Raw genomic sequence first — 17,015 nt, 5'->3', positions numbered from 1 at the left:
TACATATGTTACAGCTGTATAACTGGAGATATATTTTATGGCACATGACATTTGCTTATGAAAATTGTCGCAGCAAGGTTCCCCGTGGTTGAAATAGCTTCCCAGCCCAAAGGCATCCAGATACTGAGTTTTGTCATTTAATACTGGTAAGTGCTTAGCGTTTATTGAGTGCTTTCAATTTGTTTGTATTAAGAGTACAGGTTCAGGCCTTTTATGTTTCATCATGCTAATAATATAAACTTTAATTTTTAGATGCCTACATATAATTACAGGTCTCAGGGCTTTTTAAGAAGAGGCAGCTCTTTGCAATATTTCTTAAAGCTAGGCAATGTGCTCAATAAGTCCAAACCTCTGAACAAAGGCTGAAGGAAAGAAAGAAATATATGCGAACAATAATAACAATAAATGCAAAACCTCTGAGATGACCATACAAAAAAATAAAAAGGAAATCAAAAGCAGATTTTTTCCTCGTTCAGTGTCATTTATATTAAATGCCCTAGAGGGGGCTTTAGTTATAAACTGCAAAAGAAAAATTACATATTCCTGTAAGTGCTATTGTTTAACAAAAAACGTTTATGGCTGCTTATAATGAGCAAGATTTAGGTCAGATGGGGTCTTGGCCAGAGCCCTGGGAGCTGTACTTGGAGGTGTATAATTTGCTAGGCCAGCTACCGGCTGAGCAGGGGTGGGTGGTATTAAAGAGCTATCACCAGTCAGCTCCAGAGCTGGGAGAATCAAGGGCATGTTTGTTTATTTAAAGGAGGCAGATCAGATAATAAATGGATTAAAAAGAGAAGAAAGAAGGGAAGACCCCTCTTCCCCAGCTCGCACAGTTTATCAGCCAGGAACACTTCACGCTTCCCTACAGCAGTCCGTGAAACCTGATTCGAGGGGCAGCCTCCTCTCCCGCTGTGGTTCTGGGAATATCTGAGTTCCCAGGGCCACAGAGAGGTGGGGGAGACAAGTAAAAATCTCTGCCCATAATTCAAGATAAAAATAGCATCTGAAAGCAAATGACCTTTGCTGGGACACGAGGACGGGATCCTGCCTTTGAGAGCCTGCCCTGGTCAGCCCGGATGCGTGACCCGCTTGCCATGCAGCCAACCTCTGCGTAATGGCAGCAGGGCTGTGGTCCAGCCTGAGCTCTCTGCCAGGCCCAGGGTCTCACTGTCACACAGGAGTGGATGAGTGGAGCATGAACCAACCCATCCGTTCCTTTTCTCCGTCCTTCTTGAGCCCACAGGAATTTGGGGACATTTCTTTGCATGGATAGCACACACCTCTCTCCCATCTTGTGATAACACCGTAAAAATGGATGAGATGCAAGTGATGACTAGTTGCATTCTGTTCATGGGGAGTTTAAGCTGTGAATGAAAATCCACCTGAGGAAACTGGATTGGGTCTGAAGGATTCACCTAGCAGATATCAAAACAATACACGGGGCTTGAGCAGAGCATTTATTACATACTGGGGTCCTGGTGAGAAATCAAAGGGATGTGTGAGCATGCAGGATTTAAGAGACTGTAACATCTTCTATTGTCTCTGTGGAGTGAAATACATTTGGAAATACAGTTTAAGCTAAACCAACTTCTTAATAAAAAATAGAAACACACTTGGTGAATCTTTACACTAACTCAGTAATCACACTTCGAAGAGAAACGTGTTTGCTTTATTAAAAACTGAACCCTGCTTAATTTAAGCATCTCCACTGATGTCTAAGGAGTACAAAGAAAAAGATTAGGCCTTCAAATGAGGCAAATTTTAGGAAAAGAATCAGTTTATGGACAGACAGGAAAAAAAACTGTCATGAAAAGTTTTTATGACAACAAGGGGAGACAGAAGAAAGGGGAGCACTGGATGGATGGGAGACATCATGGAGGGCTGGAATTTAATTCTGATTGTGGGGCAGGGGAATGAGAGAGAATTTTCTTTGTCATTAGACTTTCATTCACAAAATGAATTTTTAATGGATCATATCTTGTTGGCATGCAGAGGTAAATAGACTTTATGAGTTCCTTCTGCTCTGGTTGACAATATCACACTCCTAAATTGTTAAGGAATATTGTTTGGGAAGGGGATTTGATGGAGTGTGGGTGCTATACTACATGTGATTCTGCTCACCAGTACCTCAAGGAGAACTTTTGATGATGAAAAGGAAGAAAAAAATAATAGAGGAAGATGCAATGACAAAATACCTAAGTAGTACATGGTTGTGGAAGAATTTCCTCCAACAGAAAAATGCTTGAATTTACAGTAGGCAGGGAGCAGCTGGAGAGCAGCAGAGAGCACATGGGAAACCGGGAGAGATGAAGCATGAAGAGGAGGAATTCAAATCAAGTGAAAAGCAAAGAACCCAATGTCACTAAAGCTGTCAGCGTAGAGTCATTCTTTTGGTTTTGCCCTTCTCTTTGGCTATTTGTTTTATTTATCCCTAGCCAGAGTCCAGTCATTCATCTTTACCTACTGGTGCGATCTGCCTTGGCTTGCCTGTTGGTATCCTGAGTAAGACACATCCAGGAGTGGGCATTGAGATAAACTCTTTCTGTTTTCCTATAAAATATCTATTTTAATGCATTGAAGCCAAAAACTAAACTTGGTGTTGGGCAAACCAGACCGAGGAAGAAAATGTTAAAGGACAGTGCTTTATTGATCAAGTTGAGCTTAATGATATCAGCAGAAATTATAACGAGCCTGGCATTGGTCTGCAATTCTACAGTGTCATGTACCTCTTCCCAAACTATTGCTAAGTGAGATGGAGAAAGGTTGAAGGGTTAGCATGAGAATATGTGAGTACCACAGAGACAGTTTGCAGGTTTCCATCAGTTTGTTGCTTATCAGTAATTTCTTTTTCTGTTTTCATTTTCTCTAATCACAGAGGGAATAGAATTATTAGAGGAAGCTGCAAGTGGTTTAATACCTCTAGATGCAAACTGCAGTGAAGTAATAAAGTATTTTTATCATGTAAATTAAAATAATTAGCGATAAAGATAGCACTAATTTTTTGTAGGTAATAGAGGTAATAAAAATACTGCAAATCCTGCTGTCATTAGAAGTCACTTATAAATTGGTGACTGCAAACAGTAGCTATATGAGTGAAGTGATTGTGCTACCTGCCTGTGCTACTAATTTGACAGGACCAAAAATATCCACTTAAAAATACACTGCTTGAATATAGGTTTCAGTCCTTTAAACTGATGTATAGAGAATGACCCATCCTACGTAGAAGCTAATTTCAGAGCTGGTTGCTTTTAATTACAGAAGTGATACGTGTTCTGTTCGGTGGTTGATTTGTTGATTTTTTAACTAAAAAACAAACAAACAAAACCCACCGAGAATATTAATACCAGATTCTGAGACATTCTTAGTAAGAAAAAAATTAACAAGCATCCTCCAAAGGTAGCAAATTCAAAATGAACGGCTGAAACTCACCCTAAAGTTTTGTCTGCAGAGGGGAAATTGCTAGTTATTCTAGCAACTCTCTGCTTGAGGATAAATATGAGTGTGTTTTTTTTTGTTGTTTGTTTGGTTTTTTTTGCTTGTGTTTTCAATTCTGGAATCGTGTAACCTCAGCAGTTTCCTACCAAGGCAGAGGGCCGGGGTGGGTGCTGCAGAAAAGAGCTCGCTGCCCAGATTTCCCGGTGCTGAAGCCCGGGGCTGTGCAGGCATTGCAGCGAGGAGTGCAGCTCGCCGGCACTAGAGGGCACAGCAACAGCTCCTCTGGAGCCCCTGGACACGCTAACCCTAACAAATCCGGCTCCCTAATGAGTGTGGGTGAGTTTTAAAAGTTTTTTTTTTTTTTTTAATCAATTTTTTGCCTTATCATTACAGGGTTTTTTTAAAACATATATCCCTTTTTATCTCTCTGGCCCGGTGGTGGTTTCTAAATAAAAGTTTCCTGTAAAGAAACACAATTAGTCATTTTCCCTCTGGATTTACACACACCATGAGAATAAACTCCAGTGTCTAATACCCTAGACAAGCACACTGCTGCAACACTTGAAGGGAAATCCTGTCCTTGTCATGGCGAGGACAGAGAGATTAATGAGTCTGCTGCGGGATGGCATTTCCTATTTTACTGCATGTAGCCATGTTACTGCTGATACAGTGTTGGTCACCTCTATAGGACCAGAGTTTTATGACAGAAAATATAACTAAGAGGTGTCCTAAAGGAAAATACTCTTAACTTTGAATTTTAATATGCCTAAAAATCAGCTGTAAAATAATCTTACAAGTTTTCTACTGCTGGAATTACATTCTCAATTTTGAGAAGTACCTGCCCATTCCTTTTCTCATTTCTCTGACAAACGATGGCTGCATAATCCACTTTACTAACCAAACATCATTGTATCACGACAAAATAACACAGCAAAAAAGCTACAGCTATTCTGTCGTGGTTAGAGTGGTGCTTTATTTTGGTAGCCGAACTGGAAGCACTGACTGGAGAAGAGTTATTATTGTGCCGCCTGGTTTTCTTGCTGCTTTGCAATTGACAAAGCATCATTTATCATGCTCTGCATTCCAATTTTTCTTTGCATGTTTTCCAGCTCATCATAACATAATTATGTTTCTGTTTCTTCCAGCCAGGGGCCGATACTTTCTTTTACTAAGACAACAGCTGCACTGCACAACCTTGATGAATCCCCATAAGGGTAAATGTGTCTGTGGTGCTTGTTTCTGCCTTGGCAACCCAAATGTTCAAGATCTTTTTTATGACAAATGTTGTTTTAAAAAAGCACCCAACCCTGGTGCTTTCATAGCATTTTTCAAAGTTAGGCTTTATGTTGTAATTTAGATTTGAAATATTAAATGTCCTGGCGGGTTTGCGATTTTAAGGCTTCTTTCATAACATTTCTTTTTGTAGTGTTTATAGATTTGTAAATGCTGAGATGGAATTTTACAGGGCCATAATAATTGATACAAAATTTATTTTTTGAATGCAACTGATTTTATGCGTGAGTATCAGCACAACATAGAGGTATGTGTTATGCTCCTAAAAGGCATTGTAAGGCAGCTGTGGTGGTACAGGTGAGTCATGTCCTAACTTGGCCTTAGCTGCTCCAGCCACACTGAAAGGTAAGGGTAAATATATCAGCCTGGTTTATGAAGTGCATTAACTGCTAGTGTTGAAAATGTCATGGAAGACACGGTGTTTTTATTATTACTTATTGAGATATGTTATTTAAATCTAATTTGGTGCATTGTACCTGAGATTTCGAAGTGGTTTCAAAAGGAAGGATATTTTTATTTTGCAAGGGAGAAATCAGGACAGAGACAAATAGGGCTCGATACTGGAGGTAAGCCAAGGGCTGAATCCATTCTTAATGGCTCCCAATTTTGTTTACCGAATTATACAACTACGATTTCCAACCTCATCTCAAAATACAGCGTCAGAGCCCCAGGAACAACTCAAGCAGCAACTTTTCAGCCATTAAGGATTCCCCAGATTTACAAGTACAGGGAATACTGTGCCCTGGACAATATCACAGGACACATGTCTGGACAACTGCATTCTTCAGGGCAAAGTGTTCCCTCCAATTTTGCTTTCTATGCTAATGTCTTGGGTGTTATTACTGCTGCCACCACAGTTTGAAGTTTAGCTGTATTTCAGGAGTAAAATTACAAAAATTTTATACATGAAGGCAAGAGTTTTAGCTCATGATCACTCTTAGTTACATCTATGTGTGCAGTGATCTAAGGATGCTTTGGGATGTCTGAGCACAAAAGCATAGATAGGAATGTTTCGGTTCTGTCCATCACATTGATTAGTGGTATAATTGGCTGAAAGGCTCTTTGGTGTTGATAGGAACTGTACCTGCTTAGCCAGGGCTAAATTCATCTTCCATCCACAAATTGTGAGTTTGGGCTGTTGTTAGAGAAGGTAGCAGGCCTATTGTTTTGGGTATACATTGAACTTATGGATGATGAGAAGAGTTTGCCTTGTGTTATTTCTTGCTTATAACACCACGGCAAATTCTAGCAGATTCTGCCCATGTATTTATATATATATATATATATATATGTATATTTTCTCATTTACCCCTGGTTTCTCTACTCTGGCCACTCACACACATTCAATGTAAGGCTGTGTAAGATGTGCATTTTCTTTCTGATTCATGTACAGTAATTACTTCCTAACATCTGCCTAACAGATTTTGTAAGAAAAGTAACTCTGCAAATATTAAAAAAAAATTAATGTATGAAATCTTTGAAATCTCTATTACTGGGTTTTGTTATCCACAGCTGACTGGATTCATTCCCAGCCAGGAAGCTGGTTCAGCAAAACAGCTGCATTAGTTATTTAACTGGAGGCCTGATTCTCCTCTTGCTCGCCCTGATGTAAATCAGAAGTAGTACTGGAGAAAGAGAAGAATATCCGTTGAGCGAAGTGCATATCAGAGGAATAGTCAACATTATAGTATGGAACAACCAGGGGAACTCTAGCAGTTATTCTGCATTCCTGGTACAGGATACTGCATAATGTCCTACAACAACCTTCCACCAAGCACACAGCTGACTCCTAGCACTATTCTCGTGTACATACACTGCGGTAGCACCAAGCAGACAAAAAAATAAGGCCCTGTTGTGCTCAGTGTTGCAACTCAATACCACAAATTCACATGTAACTTATTCACATGTAACTTATTCTGTAGTAAACACCATGTTCACTACTGTTTGCATCTGGTTCATAATTGTTCCCTCTCAGTTATTTGATTTTTACAGTATCTGCTACAAATTATGTTACAGCTCCTAGCACAGCAAAACATGCTCATTGGTTTTCCTCCTAGGCTGAACTGATGCATACAACGATTAACCCAGAAGCACACTTTGGGAAAGAGGATGTCAAATGAGAAGCAATACAGTAAAAAAGAGGATAGAACATCCATAAGCACCTGAAGTATTTCATACAATATTGTATCTCAAGACAGCAAAAGATTGGTACCAGAGCCTCATGTGCTTTGGAGATGGACATCTTCAATCCTCGAGGCCTTTAACAGCCTTCCTATTTGATTGTATTGCAAAGTTACAGCATGTGCTGGTAATAACATCCAAAGCTACCGTATCTCAGTGTTCTTCCCCCAGCCCTCAGCCTGCTTCCCCCAGCACAAGATATTTGTAATATCTTGGCTACAGCCTTTGATTCTCTCGTTTGTTTCTCTTTGTTTTATTTGTGCTTTGAAGTCCCAAGCATCTGCAGTGGTTGTGGGCTGGTAATATCAGTGCAGATGCCCTATGCAGACCTATCCGCAGGGCTCCCTGAACTCCTCTACACAGGAATCTTCTAGTTCCCAGCAGTCTGCTTTGACACCAGCACCTGTATTGATTGTATTTGTTGACTCTTCCAAGTACATTACTGAATCTTCTCTGGAGTTACAGCAGTTTCCCTTTGTAGAAATCTAAGGTTTGGAGATGCTACCCTTCCAGGCAGAAAGGAAGCACTCGGCTCCTGTATGAAGACACCTGCATTAAACACCTTCATTCCCAAACCTTGGAACAGTTTGAGGAAGGTGACAGCAGAGGGAAAGCCGTAACATTTAGCGCTTGAGCCACACCTGTGGCATGATGCCTTTATGAGACACGCTGGGCAAGGCACGTGTCCTCAGTCCCATCCCGAGACCCGTACCCAGCTCCTGAGCTCCTGCAGTCACAGGGTTACAGCAGCATCTATGCCTCAGTTTAAAACAAGGACAAACTTCCAGCCTTTGATGTTGTGGGGCTCAGTCTGAAATGTGACAACGTGACACCAAGCCAGTGATATCAGCCTGAGTCCAAGGCCTCCCTCTTCATGCAGGTCTCTGACGTGGCTCTTCTATTTCCACTTTTGCCCCCCAGTTTCAAGGTTCTCCAGCAATATGTTCTGCAACAAACTGGGATTTCTGGGGCAATTTCAGTAAGATTAGAAGTATATCCTTCTGCTGCTTCGAATTCTGTCAACGTGAATGATTCATTCAGCACAGAACCCCTTGGCCATTCATATCTATATGATGATCAAATATATTTTTAATTATCAATCTGAGGTAATTTTTTTTTTTCATACTAGACAATACCCAACTGTATTGTAAGAGCTGTTGGGAGCAAGCCAGAAAATTTGGCAGCACGACATGGAACATTTGGGCTTTCAACACTTAGGAGCATATGGAAAGAGGTTTGGAAGAGTGCCACATGGGGTGTTACTTGGAAGATACTACATTTCTTCATCATTTTTTGTGGACAGAAGTAGAAGAAATTTCACTTTTTTGAAGGATCCTAATTCCTGTTCATTTTCAATGATGTACTGCTGCTCTGGAACTAACCACTATGTTCAGCAGCAAATAAGCTGCATGTTTATGGGCAGCTGCAGATGGGTAATTATACAGGTGACAGTATTGCAGATCTTCCCAAGTTCTTACCTCCAAATTCATGAGATCCCTCACAGCTGAACCCAAAAGGCTACACTCTGGTGACTCAGACCATGCTGGGAATGAGGATGCGTGGTGCCTGGCCTGAGCCAGGATGTGTGCCTCATGCTGAGGACAAGGCCCTGTGAGGTGGCCCATCCTTCGTGCTCCCCCTGCAGCCATCTGTCCCCCCATCACCACAACACCCACGGACGGATGGACACTTTGGGCTGTCTGCCTCTGGCACGTACTTTCATCATATGGGTCAGAACAAGTCACAGCTGGGGCAGCAGAGGAATGCGAGAGAGGAGCCACCTCCAGATGAATACTGAGGAGTGGACATCCAAGACGCAGCAGCATCTTTGGGCCACATTACGGACAAATGCCTCATGCCCATGACAGGAGAAGTCCATGTGTCTCAGAGTCATTGCCTCTGTTTGTCAGAAAAGTGATGCATACTTTCCTTCATATTTTGGTAATTCATTTGCCATAAGTGCTGCTTAGGAATACATTTTCATGCATTTTTTTTGTGGCATAACTGTGCATTAGGTATGGGGCTGAAGCAAATGCAGAATTTATTGGAATACGCACACCTACATATGTTGTCTTAATTTGCACTATTGGCACATGAGCCCTGCAGCTCAGTGAATTAATCTCTCCAACTGGTAGGAAAGCTCCATCATCATCTTGGTTCAGCAATGAGGGACAAAGGCCAAGAGATCTGCAGGGGCTTGTACCGAGTGATAAAGTGACAGCAGTCAGAGCTATGGTCTCCCTTGGTGTCCTGAGCAATAAACCACCCAGCTCTGCTGGGACTACATCTGGGCAGCAGGATGGAGGCTCTTCAGGGTTTTTCCCTCAATGCTTGTCCTCAGTAACTCAGACCAGGGCAGGCCACAGCTCTTTTTGCCCTGTGTGTGCTCTGTTTTCATTACTGGTGCAGGCGTAAGGGTGGTGGGAAGAGGTATGTGCCCAGCTCCCCTCCAGCCTGGGTGCGTGGTCATGTCGGGGAGCTGGGAAGTGCCCTCAGACCTTGAGCTTTGGTTCCAGCCTGTTTCTTGCCCACGTGGCCACTGGGGCTTTTTCACTTGCGTTTTCACGTCACGGTTCATTTCAGCACAGAGCAAGTTCCTGTTATTTCTTTGCTAAAGGCATGCCGGGAGTCACCACAGCATCTCCAGGCTCTGAAAAGGATGAGCAAAGGCTAAGAAAGTGGCATCCAGGAGCAGGGGCTGGGAGCACGGAGGAATTGGTGACCAGATGGAGGAAAGAGCATTTCCTCCGAAGGAATTCAAAGCCCTGTGGCAATAGCTCTTGAGGATTGACCGTGTAGGTCAGGAGAGCAAAAAAGCTGAATCATCTGAATGGGATTTATTTTGAATGAAACCCCTGCATTCCTGAATAAAAGCTGGGAACAATATGGTGAGTTGGGAGCATTTTTAGCCGCATATTCTGTGGCTGTGGCATTTCTAAGCCAGCTAAATTCTTACTTAAAATTTTTTTAGTATTTTGTTTCTTCTTACAAAACACATAAGCCTGACAAACATTACAGTTATTTTATTTTCTACTCTGTGTAGTCACAATGGCTTCAAGTTCTGCTATTCTGGGTATGCAGTTCCCTTCCTGAGTTTCAATTTTTGTCTCCATTTAGAAATCTTCTTTTTGACCGTAACATGGTTATGTCCATAATTTTCTTAGTGACATTAAAAGCCTATAAACCAATGTACAGAACAGCATTTCCCCAACCCCCCATCCAGTTACATGCTTCTTTGCATCTCCATTCCCATCTCTACAGATCTAAAAGAAGAACAAATTCTCTCCTATCAGCCCATTCCTTCTGTCTGATTAACTGGCTGCTATCAGGGTTTTCCCTTTGCACTGCTGCAGTTTCATTTCCAGAGAAAGAAACCCAGTGGATGTTAAGCTCCCGGACTATGGCACCACTGAAAAAAAACAACAAACATCTTTCTTTTTCTACCAAAGGGCTGGCAGTGCCTCCTCAGTCAGGCTGCTCTGAAAATCAGCAGCTATTTGCCTAGAGGCATCCGGCAGTGCAGTGTAACTCAGCAATAACTGCTTGTCGGGGGATCAGGAGGGAAACCCCAGAAGACAGACTGTAGGTGCAGGAGCACTGGTGAGCAGTTGACTTCGGGGGCTTTCTGTGGCCTTTTATTTTTTAAGGTTGCCTGAATTTGTCGAAGGCTCTTTCATTTAGACGACAGAAAGACCTACAAATTAAGCAACATCTAGCTCCTAATGTGTGAAACTGCAATTTGCATACATCACGGCAGCTGCTGAGTCGGCCCTTATTACCTCCGCTGGAGTGTTAATTTAGCCTCAACTTTCTCATTTATTTAAATGAGAAAGCAGCGGGTGGCTGGCATGCCACATTATCCATGAGGCAACCTGGGATTCAGGTTGACAGAGCCAGGAAGAGCTTTCTATTCAGAGGGACTGCAGGGGTGCTGCTCCCTGGGCTGGCGGACACAGGCGAGCCCGGGTTGCCCTTGCTCTGCTCTAAAGGTCAGCACTCGTCCTAAGGAAAAAAAAATCAGTGTTGGGTTTGGACTGAAATAAGAGGTAATAGGATTACAATGGATTCTCTGGTCAAGTAAATCCCTCTGTTTCTGTTTTCCATATATATATGTATTCAAACTGACACGGTGTATATGGATATGATAACCAATATATCATAACTAGCTGTAGCAGAAGGCACACACAACAACCTCCACTTGCAGAGCACCATGTGAAATGAGGCTCAGCATGGTGATCAGGGCCTGAATGAACCCCAGGTCCTCGCCCAGCCAGGAGGATGCTGGAGCCCTCCCTGCCCGCCGGGAGGAGGCAGCAGCTGTGTCCCCGAGGTGCCATGGCCAGCCTGCAGGCACTCAGCGCACGGCTGGCACGAGTGGATGAGCTGACATCACAGGACTACGCGCGTGCTGAAAGTAAAGCAAGATACCAGTCCCTGAGTCAGAGGCTGTCTCACACTCCGGGAAAAGAAAATATGCTCTGCGCCAGGAAGGAGAGGATTAAGTCCTAGAAACAAGGAATTGGCCATTCCCAACTAATTCCAGGAACAAATGTAAATGTTGGAGCAGTACAGAGCTTCTTACTGCCTCACCAGGGGGTTTTCTGGCTCAATGCTGACGATTTTCCATTTTGCTTTGGCACTGACCCTTCTCAGCCTCATGCCCGTGTGCGTGACACAAGTGCAGGGCTGAGGCCCTGGGGGTGAGAAGTGGCCGTGCTGGGGAGCACCCATGGGCATAGAGCCACGTGCAAGCCATGGGTTTGCACCACTGGTTAATGAAGCATCTCTATGCATTTGTCAGCAGAGCCAAAGCAAAATTACAGAACCATGGCGAGAGTGAAAGAGGAGATAAGCTCAGCTCCATGCGTTGGTTGCAGCATTTCAGACACAGCAAAGGAAAACTGTGCCCCGAGTTTAACCAAGCTGATGTAGATCTCTTCTAAAGCTCAGCTCTAATCGACTGTGTCTTGTGTGCCCACACGCTGCTAGCCACGATGCAGCCTCGCCTGTGGACAATTTGCATGCACACCACGTAATTACCCATCAAAACAGGTTTTCTCCTTTTGGATGAGCTGTAAAGGCCATGTATCTGTTCCCAAAATCAAAGCACACCCTTGGAAACTGGCGGGACTTTTGCCTAGCAAGGCGGTGTTTTTCCAGTAGGTTAATTACAGGATGTTGAGATTCAGAATGGGATTTCTTTGTTCATGCAGCACCAGAAGGTACGGCACGGCTGGTGCCGCGCAAAACTTGTTCTAAGACGTTAAGTTCAACATATATTTCCCAAACACCGATATATTCACGTCAAATGTCTCTCACACCTACTTCTTATCATTGTTTTAAAATTTGCTGTTAAAAGATCACACATTTGTTGTATTGCCACAGATATTTTCCGTTTTCCATTAACTTAACCTCATTCAGCAAAACTTTTGTCTTCGCCCACTTCTCAGCCATTCATTTTTGTAAATCAAAATCACCATGACAACAGATAATGATATTAGAACAAAGGGATTGTGACTTAATTACACGAAGAAGGTGGAAATGGGGTTGGCTTACAGCAGAGAAAGCTTCTATTTCCATCAGACCTAGCCCAAGCCTGATTCACCGCTGCGTAACTCCACTTGTGCAGTCAGAAATTGCTGCTGGCAGCGGAGGGTCCCAGACAGGCTCAGGGCTGCCCATTAATTCAGGGAATTAACTAGAGGAATGTTCAGAGTTTTGTGAACAATAAAAAGGAATTTGTCTTCAAAAGTGCTAGTTAGCATTTTTGTGAAGCAGGCTCATTACATTAGCTGAAGAAATGTACTCATAAAGGAAACATTCTTATTATTATGGCAGCAGAGTGGTTTGGTATAAATAAAATTTATTACATATATGTTCCATGTTAACCATCACGGTGCTATAAATTGTTCCACCTAACAGGAGAACAATGCAATTTAGGGGATATGGTTCATTTTTATCATAGCTGTGGCATTTCATCAGTTCACTGTTCCATCCTGGCTTCTGTGAAAACTATAGTATCAGACTGGGCATTTTTATTTCTAAGATAAAGCTGAACATTTAATAAGAACAATCTGGGAGTTTAGGCAGTATATATCTTTGTAATCTGATCTACTGAGTTTTCTGACATGAGTAAACTTTAATCATGTTGATTTTTTCCTTTGTTTTGTTCACAAATTATATGAAATAGGCTTTTTAAAACAATGTATATCTTAATTTTCACCCTAAAACCAACTAATTGCTCTTAACAATTGAACATTCCTGAACACTCCTCTCACCACTTTTGAAAAAACCCTATAATAAAACCATCAGACTAAAAATCGAGATAAGGAAATACATTTCATTTTCAATTTTCTCAGAAGCTATTATGATCAATCAACCAATTAGCTCAGTGAATAAATAAATTAATGCCATTTAAAAAAGAACATTCTGAAAACCCCTTAATGCCTTTCTCAACTAAAAGTATAGGCTCAACATCAATCAATTTTATAACCCTAATTTTTGCTTAATCTTTTTTCCATCTTTGCTTAAACATATGGAGATATAAATAGTTTGTTATGGCCCTCTTGATTCCCCTTTAATTTACGGAGTACGACACTATCAGAAGAGATCTGCAGCTGATGTAAATCAGCGCAGCCCCATTATTCTGAACCAATTTGGTGGGTCTGTTTCTGATTTACATCAGCATAAACAAGAAGATACTCAGGCCTTACGTCTGATTAAAAATATGCAGATAACACTTCTATGCAGTCAGGAATACTTTCTCCAAAAGCTGTCAGCCTTTGTAGAAAGAAATACTTATTTCCCTTGAAAAGTGACATTTCACAAGCAATTCCAGCTCTTAACGAGCAGAAGAAAGTTTGGGGAAAATCCCAGCTGTAGAGATAGTGGTCTTGATTTTGAGTGTGACTTGAAGAGGGTGAGCTAGAGATGGCCTCTCCCCTCGGCTGGTACCCCAAATTCAGCAGTGAGTGTGGAGTCAGCCTGGCCGTTGCCTGTGCTGGCACTGCTCCCTGCACCACGATCAGCTGTGGCACAGCGGCGTGCCTGGCAAGGGGATGAGAACAGCATGCAGCAACAAGGAGGACCAGGAGAAGAGAGGAACAGAGCATGGCCACCAGGCCTGCAGGAGCCTCCATGTCCGCAGCATCAGCACCGCGAAGGGAGAGGTTTCTTTTCTCAACCTGCGCTGAGGGTACAAAGAGCCAAATCTTTGAAAGATGGATCCCAGGTATATCTGTGCGAGGAAATTAAACTTTCAATATTATGGGTAAAAAATTGCCCAGATCTAAATAAGCATCTAGGTCTGGGAGGAATCCTGCCCTCTCTCAGTAATGGCAAAACCTCCCTCTGTGTGTTTTCCCTGAGGGCAGGCGGGGAGAATGGGGCAGGTCCACATCCACCACCTGGTCTTCACCATCACCGTCTGCCCCTGGGGCAGCACAGGAGCTGTGCCATTGCACAAGGACCCCTCTGTGTGGGATTGCTGAGTCCGGCCAGCAGCCAGCCAGCCAGCACAGGGGCAGGAGAGCAGCATCAGTGCCAGTCAGCCGAGTCCCTGCATGCCCCCGCACATGATATTCGAGCAGCTCCATGTCCCAGCCAGGAGCCCAGCTCAGTCTATTCATAGCCCCAGCACCTCGCCGTGCACCAGCAGCTCCGCTGCTATGTGCGATTTCTGTTTCCCTCCCTTTTGAGCCCTGTCTCGCCCACGCAGCCTCACAGACACCTGCCGCTGCCGGCGTCAGAAAGGTACGTGTTAAATCTTTCCCCAGCTCGGAGCAGGGTGGAGAAGGGAGCTCGGCGCTGAGCAGGGCGGGCGCCATGGCAATGCCAGGGCTGCTTTGGGCTGCTGGGTGCGTGGGCACTTTGTGGGCAGGAGCGGCCGGGTGTATATCTAGGGGGACCTGTGAGGTTGCCAGAGATGGAGCTTCTGCACAGCTATGCAGGGTCTGCTGCAGGGAGTTGTGTGGCAGGGAGGATGTAGGACCCAAGGCTTACTGTCTGTTGGTTCCAAAACTGAAGCCCTCGAAGTATTTTGCACCTGCCATCCAGTTCAAAAAGGAGACACAAGCGATTAACTACAAAGTTAGGATGGGAGCCCCCAACCAACATGGGGTGTGCTTGCAGCTAGAAGGGGTTTGCCAGCAGTGTGGAAATGGGATGCAGGGATTCTGGTCTGTGCCTGGGGGCTCTGTGACCCCAAAAGACTGCAGGCATCTGCCCTTGCTTCCAGCAGGAAGCTTGGAGAAGCTCCTACCTCTCCTATCACCATATCTATATGTGTCTGGGACTGATCCTTACCAACAAGAAGTTGAAAATGTTTCATATGAGGTTTCAGAGGGGACTGCAGATTTAGCACATATCGGGTATGTGTGAGTGCAGGGGCCATTTTGGGTCTGCTGCTCCCTTCTTCCCATGGGTTTGCTGTGAACTTTCTTTTCTGTGGGAACAGACATACCCAGATACTGGCTTGGTAGCAATTGAAATTGAAACTAGAGAAATTTATGGGAAAGGCTGGATTTGAACAGTAAATAAAGGAGTGCTGATGTCAAGTTCTAAGGGTTTACAACACATAATTTATTTTAATTTCACTACTCAGTGACAGGGATACTAAGGTTTCACATGCTAGTATTTGCTAACCAAACAGATACATACTTTGGAATTTTATGTAAATACTGGTGATTACAGTTCACAATTTTTCTGCTGTAAAAATGCAGATAGAGTTTAGCCTGCACTAAATTGTTAAAATGTTTCTTTTAATTGTAATACAGTCCAATTATAAAAGCACAGTATGATATAATTTTTCCAGAAAGTAAGCCGTTCCTATGCTTTTTTCTAACCATACTGGAGAGTAAAGTGAGAAACTTCTAAGACCTTTGCCAGGCTCCCAAAAGAGCTAATAAAACGTGTTTTAGAAATACGTTTTTCTTCTGCTGGCCCCTGTCATTGGATATGTAAAAAACTTGCACATCCTTCTTCTGTGAATAAGCACTGTGCCACTTCCATTAGTTTTGATGCACAGGTGAATAATCTGCACATACAAACTCTAAAATGAAAGGGTTCTATATGTATGTATTTAGCTTCTATTCATCTTGTGCAATTAATGCACATAATTGGCTCAGGCTGGGGTTTGTTTGTAGGGAGTTGTTTGTGGACAGAGCCATGTCCATTTTCTACTTGCATCGTAGGATTCTTTTGACTGACTTCACTGAGCATAGAATCAGATGAAGATTAAGGCCAGGTGAAGGTATATTTGAAAAGATGTCCCATGGGGTCTTTCATTTTCAGCTTCTTTGATTTTTTTTTTATTTTTTTAATATGAATCTATAATGGTTTAAAAAAAAAGCCTAGGATTTGCTGAGGTAGGATCAATATTAAACCAATCCCACATCTATGCCTCTGTCTTGGCATTAAACAGAGCTCAAACTGACAAATCCTTCCAGAACCACAAACTACGCAACCACTTTGAAAGCTGATCAAAGCATCTTCAAGTCTTCGATGGTCAAAGCTGCTCCCAAACAGTTTCAGAAGCTTTGCAGGTTGCCTGAAATCTCATTGCTCAGTGTCCAGCCTGTTCTAGCCTGGTGAGACTTAAGTCCCATTTTATTTTTATTTTAAATGAAGAGCAACAAAACAGGGAAGAAAAGACATAAGCTAGTGAAGAAAGGCCAAGTTGTGTCAGATGTGGCAATGTGAACGGAGATGACTTCCAGTCTGCTGACAGTGGGACGCCTACAGGGCACAGGCACGCACCCGTGGGAACACAACGCCTGCACAACTGCCAGCCTTTGCTGCTCTGAAGTCAGCAGCCTTTCTGCACTGAGAGCTCCCACCTGCAGCACTTGCACACTGTAACATGCTAGGAAAGCTCTTGTGGGCACGCCCAGCACCGAGTTCTTCAGCAGGAGCTGGCTCGTGCTTGGCTATTCTAAGACTTCTGATGGCCTTGGCTCAGGCTCCTTGGTATCAGATGGGATGTGAAAATAAATAAGGTGCCACAGGGTCTGAAGGAGGAAAATAGTTAAAATCTCTCCCAGGAGTACTGCCATGCTTCATCTCATGTAGGCCGATGGCACGATTTGATCTGCAGTGTTCACAGTTTC

General features: G+C 43.2%; 2 protein-coding genes across 10 annotated transcripts in view; one reads left to right on the top strand and one right to left on the bottom strand.

Moving 5' to 3' along the window:
* The window catches only part of KBTBD12 (kelch repeat and BTB domain containing 12), a 53,750-nt gene that overhangs the window by 843 nt on the left and 35,892 nt on the right, over positions 1 to 17,015 (top strand). For 2 of the 9 annotated variants that reach the window (XR_014571367.1, XM_083795360.1), the window contains exon 2: positions 15 to 14,140. The gene's annotated coding sequence lies outside the window, so the exon portion shown is untranslated. The other 7 variants (XM_083795358.1, XM_083795359.1, XM_083795356.1 and 4 more) reach the window with 6 other exon arrangements.
* Positions 1 to 17,015, bottom strand: part of MGLL (monoglyceride lipase) — a 100,789-nt gene that overhangs the window by 64,548 nt on the left and 19,226 nt on the right. The gene's annotated exons all lie outside the window — the stretch shown is intronic.

Source organism: Anser anser (genome assembly GCF_964211835.1).
Source record: "Anser anser genome assembly, chromosome: 12".
Classification (NCBI taxonomy): Eukaryota; Metazoa; Chordata; class Aves; order Anseriformes; family Anatidae; genus Anser; species Anser anser.
Note: the sequence above shows the minus strand (reverse complement) of the source record. Positions and strands in the feature narration are given on the sequence as shown.